Genomic DNA, 11,993 nt, shown 5'->3' with positions numbered 1-11,993 from the left:
AGGAATGATGCTAAAGCTGAAACTCCAGTACTTTGGCCACCTCATGTGAAAAGTTGACTCATTGGAAAAGACTCTGATGCTTGGAGGAACTGGGGGCAGGAGGAGAAGGGGACGACAGAGGATGAGATGGCTGGATGGCATCACTGACTCGATGGACGTGAGTCTGAGTGAACTCCAGGTGTTGGTGATGGACAGGGAGGCCTGGCGTGCTGAGATTCATGGGGTGGCAAAAAGTTGGACATAACTGAGCAACTGATCTGATCTGATAACCATCCTGGGATAAGATATGAAGAAACAAGGTAATTTATGGGTTTGGATTAGATTTTGGTTGCAAGAGAATAGTTCTATAAATCAAACACAAATTATTTTTTCTTCTCATGGCAGATCCTGGAGATGTTGGTCCTAGGGCTGGTGTGCTCTATGGAACCAAGCATCTTCTTTCTTACTAATCAGACATTCAGGCCTCTTTTGTTAAGTGACCATAGATACCCCAAAAGCTGCTTCAACTCCAACCTTCATGTTGTCATTCTAGCTAGCAAGAAGAAGGAAAGAAAATTAGAATAAATTTACTTTTTAGGAAAATCCCCATAATCTTCACATGTCATCTTCATGGATATCTCAGAGGCCAAAACCTAGTCATGTGGACACACTCAGTTCCAAGGTACCTGGCGATATTACTGTACTCTTGTCATCCATATATCTGCTTAAAGTTTGGAGAGTATAACACTGCTAAACAGGAAAGAACAATTTTCTTCTATTTTATGTCTACAACATAAATAAGCTAGCTCAAGTGTATCAATAATTTTGTCCATAAAGAGAATTTAGGAAGAGAACCTCACACGATGGCTATTATGAGTCACAGGATGCAACAATGAGATATCAGTTGTCAGTCCATAATTGAACTCTTCCAGGGTGCTTTCTGAGACAGAAATTACATTCTGTCTCTTGTATGCTATTGTTATTTTTTTCTAACAACGGCAAACCTAGTCCTACATGATATAGAGAAAAAAATCGCATGTTTCTTTCACAATACCTTCATTCAAATTGCTGCCACAATAGAGAGACTTGTTTTGAAAATTTTAAAAAGTAAAAGTAGGACTAATTGGTGAATTCACAAAACAAACAGATTTCAATTCATAGATTGCTTACCGAATTTATACTATGTACCAGACAGTGTGCTAAGACAACAAGAGTGTGGTTTGAGCTGATCTTAACATGGCCTGGACTTCCTGAAGTTTTCTGTCTACTTAAGGGTAAATATTTTAATAAGGTAATTTTTACAAAAAAAAAAAAAAAGTATATGTATAATTTTGGAAAGTGATACCAAAGAAAGGAAGAGAAACAACATCTAGACGAACTTGCCCATATGATGAAAGCATCACTACTTATTGTTGCTTTTTTTTTTTTTTTTTAAGCACGAGGTAGATGACGGCTTTGGAATGCAGTGGCAAAAATTTGTGTGTGGAAAAGAGACCTTGTGAAATTAAAGGTCCCACACAAATCATGCATAGATCTTATGATGTGCAATCTTACAGAAATTATGGTATAAACCCTAAGGGTGTTTTAAAAAATACATATTTTAAATTTCCTAAAGCTCTGTTTCACATGCTATATTATATATATCACATGAAAAAGCCTTTGATATATTTCATGGTGTTAAAAGGATCATATTTAATTCCAAGTGCATCCTTCAGCCACCTCGGGAATTATGATGTCATTTATTATCTTCTTACATGAGGTTTGACAAAGTCGTGGCATATATTAACTGCTTGACAACTACAGGTTTCTGAGTAACCCATTTGGTCTCAAGCTGATGCTCAATTAAACTTCTAGGAAGACAAATAATTCAAAAAAAAAAATATTAGTTCCTGGTTTGTGATGTAAATGCTTTGGGGAATTTAAAGAATTTTAAGAAAGCAATATAACAATCTGATAAGGTTATTAATCCTGGAAGGTTCCTCATTTTACTGAAAATAGCACAGAGCCTCACAAATATCTAATGTAAAATTTTAAAAAACATTTTTCTGCAACAGTAGAATGGAGATATATACTGATGTCTTCGTATTAATTCTTAAGTTAGTGTGTTTGCTCTCCTTAAGTAATCTAATTATTCCACATTGTGAAGCTATTTGAAATTTAGGTTGGCAGTCAAAAGTAGCATAAAAGTGATCTCTAGCTTTATTTTCAGAAGCAATGTTTATCTTCAAATGCCCTTCTGTAGCATTTCATCACTCTCTCCAAGTAAAACTGTTTCCTGTTTTCATTAACTATTAAATTAAAAAATAGTGACAATACGATTAGTTGACTTATGAAAGAAATTCTAATGCTTAAAAAATTAAATGACAAAATTATAGTAAAGTTTTGAGAGCATCTGATAGTACAGATACTTCTGAAAGCAAAGCACAATCCAAATTAAAAATATCCCAGTCTTGAGAGTTCAAAATGGCAGTTGAAGCTGAACTCACTCCTCTCATGGATGCAACAAATCTACAATGACATATGAAATAATTCACGCAGAAAGGGACCTGAAAACTGAATGAACAAAGAGTCCACAACAAAAGGGGGAAAGTATAACATTAAGATGGGTAGAAGAGGCAGAGAGACAGTCTTGCCAAGAAAAATGCAACAGTCCAAGCAGTGAATCACAACTGAGTGGGATCACAAAGGGTTAGATTTTTCTCCTAACCAGCAAAGGATTCAGGCTCCACATTAGGAATCCCAACCCCTAATCCTGTATGGGAAGGATCAGACCCCAAAACACCTGACCCAGAACTGCCTTTTAGAGTTTGTCTCCTGCAGAGGCATGGATTAGCAGTGGCCTGCCACAGGGACAGGGGCTCTGGCTGCAGCAGACCTGGGTCACGCAACGTTACCCAACATAAAGCCATAAAGCAGACAACCCACAAACTGAAGAACAATTATACTAAAGAAATCTCACACTGTTAACAAAGCTCTAGGACCCATAACAGATTTCCCAACCTGGGGATCCAGTAAAGGGACTGAGAACCCCCAGAAAATTTGACTTAGGGCACCAGTGGGATTTGACTGCAGAACTTTCACAGGACTGGGGAAACAGACTCTTGGTGAGCACAAACAAAACCTTGCATGTACCAGGAGCCAGGAGAAAGGAGCAGTGTCCCTACAAGAGACTGAGTCAGACTTGCCTGTGAGTGTCCACGAGTCTCCTGTGGAGGCATGGGTCAACAGTTCGGCCTCAGGCCAAACAAGAGGGAGGGAAAACAGCCCCACCCATCAACAAAAAATTGGATTAAAGATTTATGGAACATGCCCCCCCCCATCAGAATAAGACCCAGTTTTCCCCACAGTCAGTCTCTCCCATCAGGAAGTTTCCAGAAGCCTCTTATCCTTATTCATCAGAGGGCAGACAGAATGAAAACCACAATCACAGAAAACTAACCAATCTGATCATATGGATCACAGCCTTGTCTAACTCATGAGCCATGCCATGTAGGGCAACTAAAGATGGACAGGTCATAGTGGAGAGTTCTGACAAAATGTGGTTCACTCGAGAAAGGAATAACAAGTCATTTCAGTGTTCTTCCCTTGAGAACCCCATGTACAGCATAAAAAGGTAAAAAGATATGTTGCTGAAAGATGAACTCCCCAGGTCAGTAGGTGCCCAATATGCTACTGGAGAAGAGAGGAGAAATAATTCCAGAAACAATGAAGAGACGAGGCCAAAGTGAAAACAACACCCAGCTGTGTATGTGACTGGTGATGGAAGTAAAGCCTGATGCTGAAAATAACAAATTGCATAGGAACCTGGAATGAATTGCATAGGAACCTAGTCCATGAATCAAGGTAAATTGAAAGTGGTTAAACAGGAGATGGCAAGAGCGAACATCAACATTTTAGGAATCAGTGAACTAAAATGGACTGGAATTCAGTTCAGTTCAGTTGCTCAGGAGTGTCCAACTCTGTGATACATGAACTGCAGCATGCCAGACCTCTCTGTTCATCACCAACTCCAGGACTCTACTCAAACTCATGTCCATTGTGTTGGTGATGCCATCCAACCATCTCATCCTCTGTCATCCCCTTCTCCTCCTTCCCTCAATCTTTCCCTTCATCAGGGTCTTTTCAAATGAGTCAGCTCTTCATATGAGGTGGCCAAAGTATTGGAGTTTCAGCTTCAACATCAGTCCTTCCAATGAACACCCAGGAATGATCTCCTTTAGGATGGACTGGTTGGAGCTCTTTGCAGTCCAAGGGACTCTCAAGAGTCTTCTTCAACACCATAGTTCAAAAGCATCAATTCTTCGACGCTCAGCTTTCTTTATAGTCCAACTCTCACATCCATACATGACCACTGGAAAAACCATAGCCTTCACTAGACGGACTTCTGTTGACAAAGTAATGTCTCTGCTTTTTAATATACTATCTAGGTTGGTCATAACTTTTCTTCCAAGGAGCAAGCGTCTTTTAATTTCATGGCTGCAGTCACCATCTGCAGTGATTTTGGAGCCTCTCAAAATAAATTCTGTCACTGTTTCCACTGTTTCCCCATCTATTTGCCATGAAGTGATGGGACCAGATGCCATAACCATAGTTTTCTGAATGTTGAGTTTTAAGCCAGCTTTTCCATTCTCCCCTTTCACTTTCATCAAGAGGCTCTTTAGTCCTCTTTCTGCCATGAGTGTTGTGTTGTCTACATATCTGAGGTTATTAATTTTTCTGGCAATCTTGGTTCCAGCTTGTGCTTCATCCAGTCCAGCATTTCTCATGATGTACTCTGCATAGAATTCAGATGACCATTATATCTAGTACTGTGGGCAAGAATCCCTTAAAAGAAATGGAGTAACCTACACAGTCAACAAAAGTATGAAATGCAGTACTTGGGTGCAATCTCACAAATGAGCAAATGATTTCTATTCATTTCCAAGGCAAATCATTCAATATCACAGTAATTCAAGTCCATGCCCCAAACAATAAACCTGAAGAACTGAAGTTGAATAGTTCTATGATGACCTACAAGACCTCCTAGAACTGACACCAAAAGAAGATGTCCTTTGCATGACAGGGGACTGGAATGCAAAAGTAGGAAGTCAAGAGATATCCAGAATAACAGGCATTGTTGGCCTTGGAGTACAAAATAAAGCATGGCAAAGGCTAACAGAATTCTGGCATGAAAATGCACCAGTCATAACAAACACCCTCTTCCAGCAACACAAGAGATGACTCTACACATGGACATCACCAGATGGTCAATACTGAAATCAATTGATTATAATTTTTGCAGCCCAAGATGGAGCACTATATGGTCAGCAAAATCAAGACTAGGAGCTGACTGTGACTCATATTATGAACTTCTCATTGCAAAATTCAGACTTAAATTGAAGAAGTCGGGAAACCACTAAACTCTTCAGGTATGACTTAAATCAAATCCCTTATGATTATACAGTGGAATGACAAATAGATTCAAGGGATTAGATCTGATAGACAGAGTGCCTGAAGAACTATGGACAGAACTCAATTTCATTGTACAGGAGGAGGCAGTGATCAAGACCAGCCCAAGAAAAAGAAATGCAAAAAGGCAAAATGGTTGTCTGAGGAGGCCTTACAAATAGCTGAGAAAAGAAGAGAAGTGAGAGGCAAGGGAGAAAAAGAAAAATATATCCATCTGAATGCAGAGTTTCAAAGAATACCAGAAAGAGATAAGAAAGCCATCATCAGTAGTCAATACAAATAAATAGAGGAAAACAATATTATTGGAAAGATTAGAGATCTCTTCAAGAAAACTTGAGATACCAAGGGAACATTTCATGAAAAGATGGGCACAATAAAGGACAGAAATTGTATGGACATAACAGAATGAGAAGATAGTAAGAAGAGGGGGCAAGAATACACAGAACTATACAAAAAAAAAAAAAAGCTTAATGATCCAGATAACCACGATGCTGTGATCACTTACATAGAGCCAGACATTCTGGAATCTGAAGTCAAGTGGGCCTTAGAAAGCATCACTACAAACAAAAGTAGTGGAGGTGATGGAGTTACAGCTGAGCTATTTCAAATCCTAAATGAAGATGCTGTTAAGTGTTGCACTCAAGATGCCAGTAAATATGGAAAACTCAGCAGTGGCCACAGGACTGGAAAAGGTCAGTTTTACTTACAATCTCAAAGAAAGGCAATGCCAGAGAATGCTCAAACTACCACAATTGCACTCAGCTCTCGTGCTAGCAAAGTAATGCTCAAAATTCTCCAAGCCAGGCTTTAATTGTACATGAACTGTGAGCTTCCAAATGTTCAAGCTGGTTTAGAAAAGGGAGAGAAACCAGAGATCAAATTGACAATATCCATTGGATCATCAAAAAAGCAAGAGAGTTTCAGAAAAACATCTACTTCTGTTTTAGTGGCTATGCCAAAGCCTTTGACTGGGTGGATCACAGCAAACTGGAAAATTTTTAAAGAGTTGGGAATACGAGACCACCTGACCTGCCTCCTAAGAAATCTGTGTGCAGGTCAAAAAACAACAGTTAGAACTGGACATGGAACAACAGACTTTTTCCAAATCAGGAAAGGAGTATGGCAAGGCTGGATATTGTCACCTTGCTTATTTAACTTACATGCAGAGTACATCATTCAAAATACTGGGCTGGTTGAAGCACAAGCTGGAATCAAGATTGCTGGGAGAAATATCAATAACCTCACATATGAAAATGACACCTACCTTATGGCAGAAAGCGAAGAACTATAGAGTGTCTTTATGAAAGTAAAAGTGGAGATTGAAAAAATTTGCTTAAAACTCAATGTTCAGAAAATTAAGATCATGGCATCTGATCCCCTCACTTCATGGCAAATAGATGCAGGAAACAATGGAAATAATGACAGACTTTATTTGGAGGGGCTCCAAAATCATTGCAGATATTGACTGTAGTCATGAAATTAGAACACGCTTGCTCCTTGGAAGAAAAGTTTTGACTAACCTAGACATCATATTAAAAAGCAGAGACATTTCTTTGCCAACAAAGGTCCGTCTAGTCAAAGCTATGGTTTTTCCAGTAGTCATGTATGGATATGAGAGTTGGACTATAATGAAAACTGTGCACAGAAGAATTGATGCTTTTGAACTGTGTTGTTGGAGAAGACTCTTGAGAGTCCTTTGGACTGCAAGAAGATCCATGCAGGCTATTCTAAAGGATATCAGTCCTGAATATTTATTGGAAGGACTGATGATGGTGAATCTGAGATTCCAATACTTTGGTCACCTGATCCGAAGAGCTGACCCATTGAAAAAACCCTTATGCTGGTAAGGATTGAAGGCAGAAGGAGAAGGGGATGACAGAGGATGAGACGGTTATTTGGCATCACTGAGTCTATGGACATGAGTTGGAGTAAGCTCTGGGGGATGGTGCTGGACAGGGAAGCCTTTCGTGCTGCAGTACATGGAATCATAAAGAATCGGACACAACTGAATGACTGATCTGAACTGAAGGAACCTAAACAACATGTTTCTGAATAACCAACAGATCATGGAAGAATTTTAAAAGGAAATCAAAATATGTATAGAATCAAATGAAAATATAAACATGACAAATGTATGGGATTCAGTAAAAGCAGTGCTAAGAGGATGGTTCATAGCAATACAACCTTATCTCCAGAAGCAAGAGAGACATCAAATAAATAGCCTAACTTTACAACTAAGTCAACTAGAAAAAAGGAGAAATGAAGAAACCCAAAGTTAGTAGATGGAAAGACATCATGAAAATCAGAGTGAAATAAGTGAAAAAGAAACAAAGAATCTATAGCAAATATCAGCAAAACTAAAAGCTGGTTATTTGAGAAGATAAATAAAAGTGACAAATCATTAGCCAGACTCATCAAGAAAAAGAGGGAGAAGAATCCAACCAGCAAAATTAGAAATGAAAATGGAGAAATCACAACAGACAGCACAGAAACACAAAGGATCATGAGAGTAATATCAGCAACTACATGCTAATAAAATGGGCAACTTGGAAGAAATGGATAAATTCTTAGAAAAGTATAACTTTCCAAAACTGAACCAGGAAAAAGTAGAAAATCTTAACAGACTCATCACAAATATGGAAATAGAAATTGTAATAAACAATCTTCCAACTAACAAAAGTCAATAATCAGATGGCTTCATGGGTGAAATCTACCTAAAATTTAGAGAACAGCTGAGACCTATCCTACTCAAACTCTGCCATAAAATTGCAGAGGAAGGTAAACTCCCAAACCTATTCTATGAGGCTACCATCACCCTAATACCAAAACTAGACAAAGATGCCACAGTAAAAGAAAACTACAGGCCAATATCACTAATGAACATAGACGAAGAAATCCCCAACAAAATTCTAGCAAACAGAATCCAATAACATATTGAAAAGATCATAAATCATGACCAAGTGGGCTTTGTGCCAGGATGCAAGAATTCTTCAATTTTCATAAATCAATCAATGTGATACACCACATTAACAAATTGAAGGGTAAAAACCATAAGATTATCTCAATGGATGTAGAGAAAACCTTTGAAAAAATTCATCATCCATTTATGATAAAAAACATTCCAGAAAGCAGGCAAAGAGGGAACATACCTCAACATAATAAAAGTCATATATGATAAACCCACAGCAAACATTATCCTCAATGGCGAAAATTTGAAAACATCTCCTCTAAAGTCAGGAACAAGACAAGGGTAACCACTCTCACCACTACTATTCAACATAGTTTTGGAATTTTTAGCCACAACAAAGGAGAAGAAATAAAAGGAATCCAGATTGGAAAAGAAGTAAAACTCTCACTGTTGGCAGATGACATGATCCTCTATATAGAAAACTTTAAACACACCACCAGAAAGTTACTAAAGCTAATCAATGAATATGGTAAAGTTGCATGATATAAAATTAATACACAGAAATGCCCTGAATTTATATACACTAGCAATGAGAAAACATAAAGAGAAATTAAGGAACAATTCTATTCACCATTGCAATGAAAAGAATAAAATACTTAGGAATAAATTTACATAAAGAAGCAAAAGACATATATATAGAAAACTATAAAACACCAATGAAACAAATCAATGATGACACAAATAGATGTAGAAATATGTTATATTTATGGATTCAAAGAATCAATATATTGAAAATGAGTATACTACACAAAGCAATCTATAGCTTCAATGCAATACCTATCAAGCTACCAACGGTATTTTTCACAGAATTAGAAGAAATAATTTCACAATTTGTATGGAAACACAAAAAACCTCGAATAACCAAAGCAATCTTGAGAAAGAGCAATGTAACTGGAGGAATCAACTGCCTGACTTCAGGCTGTACTACAAAGCTACAGTCATCAAGACAGTATAGTACTGGAAAAAAGACAGAAATATAGATCAATGGAACAAAATAGAAAGCCCAGAGATAAATCCACCCATCAATGGACACCTTATCTTTGACAAAAGAAACAAAAAATATACAATGGAGAAAAAAAACAATCTCTTTAACAAGTGGTGCTGGGAAAACTGGTCAACCACCTGTAAAAGAATGAAACTAGAACACTTTCTAACACCACACACAAAAATGAACTCAAAATGGATTAAAGAGCTAAATATAAGACCAGAAACTATAAAACCTCTAGAGTAAAACATGGGCAAAACACTCTTTGCTATAAATCACAGCAAGAGTCTCTATGACTCACCTCCCAGAATAATGTAAATAAAAGCAAAAATAAACAAATGGGACCTAAATAAACTTAAAACCTTTTGCACAACTAAGGAAACTGTAAGCAAGGTGAGAAGGAAGCCTTCATAATGGGAGAAAATAATAGTAAATTAAACAACTTACAAAGAATTAATCTCCAGTTACAAGTAGCTCATGCAACTCAATACCAGAAAAATAAACAAACCAATCAAAAAATGGGCCAAAGAACTAAACAAACATTTCTCCAAAGAAGACATACAGATGGCTAACAAACACAAGAAAAGATTCTCAACCTCACTCATTATCAGAGAAATACAAATGGAAACCACAATGAGGTACCATCTCATGCTGGGCAGAATGGCTGCCGTCAAAAAGTCTACAAACAATAAATGCTGGAGAAGGGTGTGGAGAAAACGAAATCCTCTTACACTGTTGGTGGGAATGCAAACTAGTACAGCCACTATGGAGAACAGCGTGAAGCTTCCTTAAAAAACTGGAAATAGAACCACCATACCACCCAGCAGTCTCACTGCTTGGCATACACACCAAGGAAACCAGAATTTGAAAGAGATGTGTGTACCCCACTGTTCATTATAGCACGGTTTACAATAGCTAGGACATGGAAGCAACCTAGATGCCCATTGGCAGATGAATGTATAGGAAAGCTGTGGTACATATACACAATGTAATATTACTCAGCTATAAAAAAAAGAACACATTTGAGTCAGTGCTAATGAGGTGGATGAAACTGGAGCCTATTATATAGGGTGAAGTTAATCAGAAATAAAAACACCAATACAGTATATTAATGTATATATATGGAGTTTAGAAATATGATAACAATGACCCTACATGCAAGACAGCAAAAGAGACACAGAGGTAAAGAACAGAGTTTTGGACTCTGTGGGAGAAGGCAAGGGTGGGATGATTTGGAAGAATAAAATTGAAACATATATATACCACATTTTAAATAGATGGCCAATCCTTGTTTGATGCACGAAACAGAGCATTCAAATCTAGTGCACTGGGACAACCCAGAGGGATGGGATGGGAAGGGAGGTGGAGGGGTGTTCAGGATGGGCAGACACATGTACACTTGTGGCTGATTCATGTCAATGTAGAGAAATAAAGAACTAAAAAAATTATTGTGAGAATTCATCAAGGAAACCTTTCCTAATCTTAGGAAGGTCATAGGAATCCAGGTCAAGGAAACCCAGAGAGTTCCAAGCTAGATGAAGCCAAACAGATATACTCCAAGACATATTATAATTAAAGTAGTAATTAAGAGGGACTCTGAACAGCAGTAAGTGAAGAATAACTTGTTATGTTTAAGGAAAACCCCATAAAGTTTCAGAAGACTTTTCAGCAGAAAATTTACAGGCCAGAGGGAGCAACTTGACTTATTTAAAAAGCTGAAATAAAAAAGAATCAACCAAGAAATATTTACCTAACAAAGTTATCATTCAGAATTGAAGGAGCTGTAAAGAGGTTCCCAGATGTACAAAACTTAAAGAAGTGTGTAATCACTAAACTGATCCTACAAGATATTTTAAAGGGAGTTCTTTAAGCCAAACTAATTGATAATAAAAAATATAGAAAAGTAAAAATCTCACTGGAAAAGGCAAATATGTAATAAAGGTAGTGGATTAGATCACTTACAAAGTAAGCATGAAGATTATAAGAAAACAGTAATAAAGTTAAATTACAAGGATGTGTAAAATAAAAAGATGTAAAGTATGCCATTGCAAGCATAAAACGTGATGGAGGATGAATTTAAAAAAGATAGCTTTGGAATGTGCTACCAACTTAAACTACTACTAATATAGAATATTAAATGTGAACCTCACAGAAAACACAGTAAAAAATTTTTATCAGAGATCAGATCAGATCAGTCGCTCAGTCGTGTCCCACTCTTTGCCACCCGATGAACTGCAGCAAGCCAGGCCTGCCTGTCCATCACCAACTCCCAGAGTTCACTCACACTCATGTCCATCGAGTCAGTGATGCCATCCAGCCATCTCATCCTCTGTCGTCCCCTTCCCCTCCTGCACCCAATCTCTCCCAGCATCAGAGTCTTTTCCAATGAGTCAACTCTTCGCATGAGGTAGCCAAAGTACTGGAGTTTCAGCTTTAGCATCATTCCTTCCAAAGAAATCCCAGGGCTGATCTTCAGAATGGACTGGTTGGATCTCCTTGCAGTCCAAGGGATGTTCAAGAGTCTTCTCCAACACCACAGTTCAAAAGCATCAATTCTTCAGCGCTCAGCCTTCTTCACAGTCCAACTCTCACATCCATACATGACCACAAGAA

This window comes from Bison bison, unplaced genomic scaffold, assembly GCF_000754665.1.
Source record: "Bison bison bison isolate TAMUID 2011002044 unplaced genomic scaffold, Bison_UMD1.0 scf7180017864356, whole genome shotgun sequence".
In the NCBI taxonomy this organism is placed as follows: Eukaryota; Metazoa; Chordata; class Mammalia; order Artiodactyla; family Bovidae; genus Bison; species Bison bison.
Note: the sequence above shows the minus strand (reverse complement) of the source record.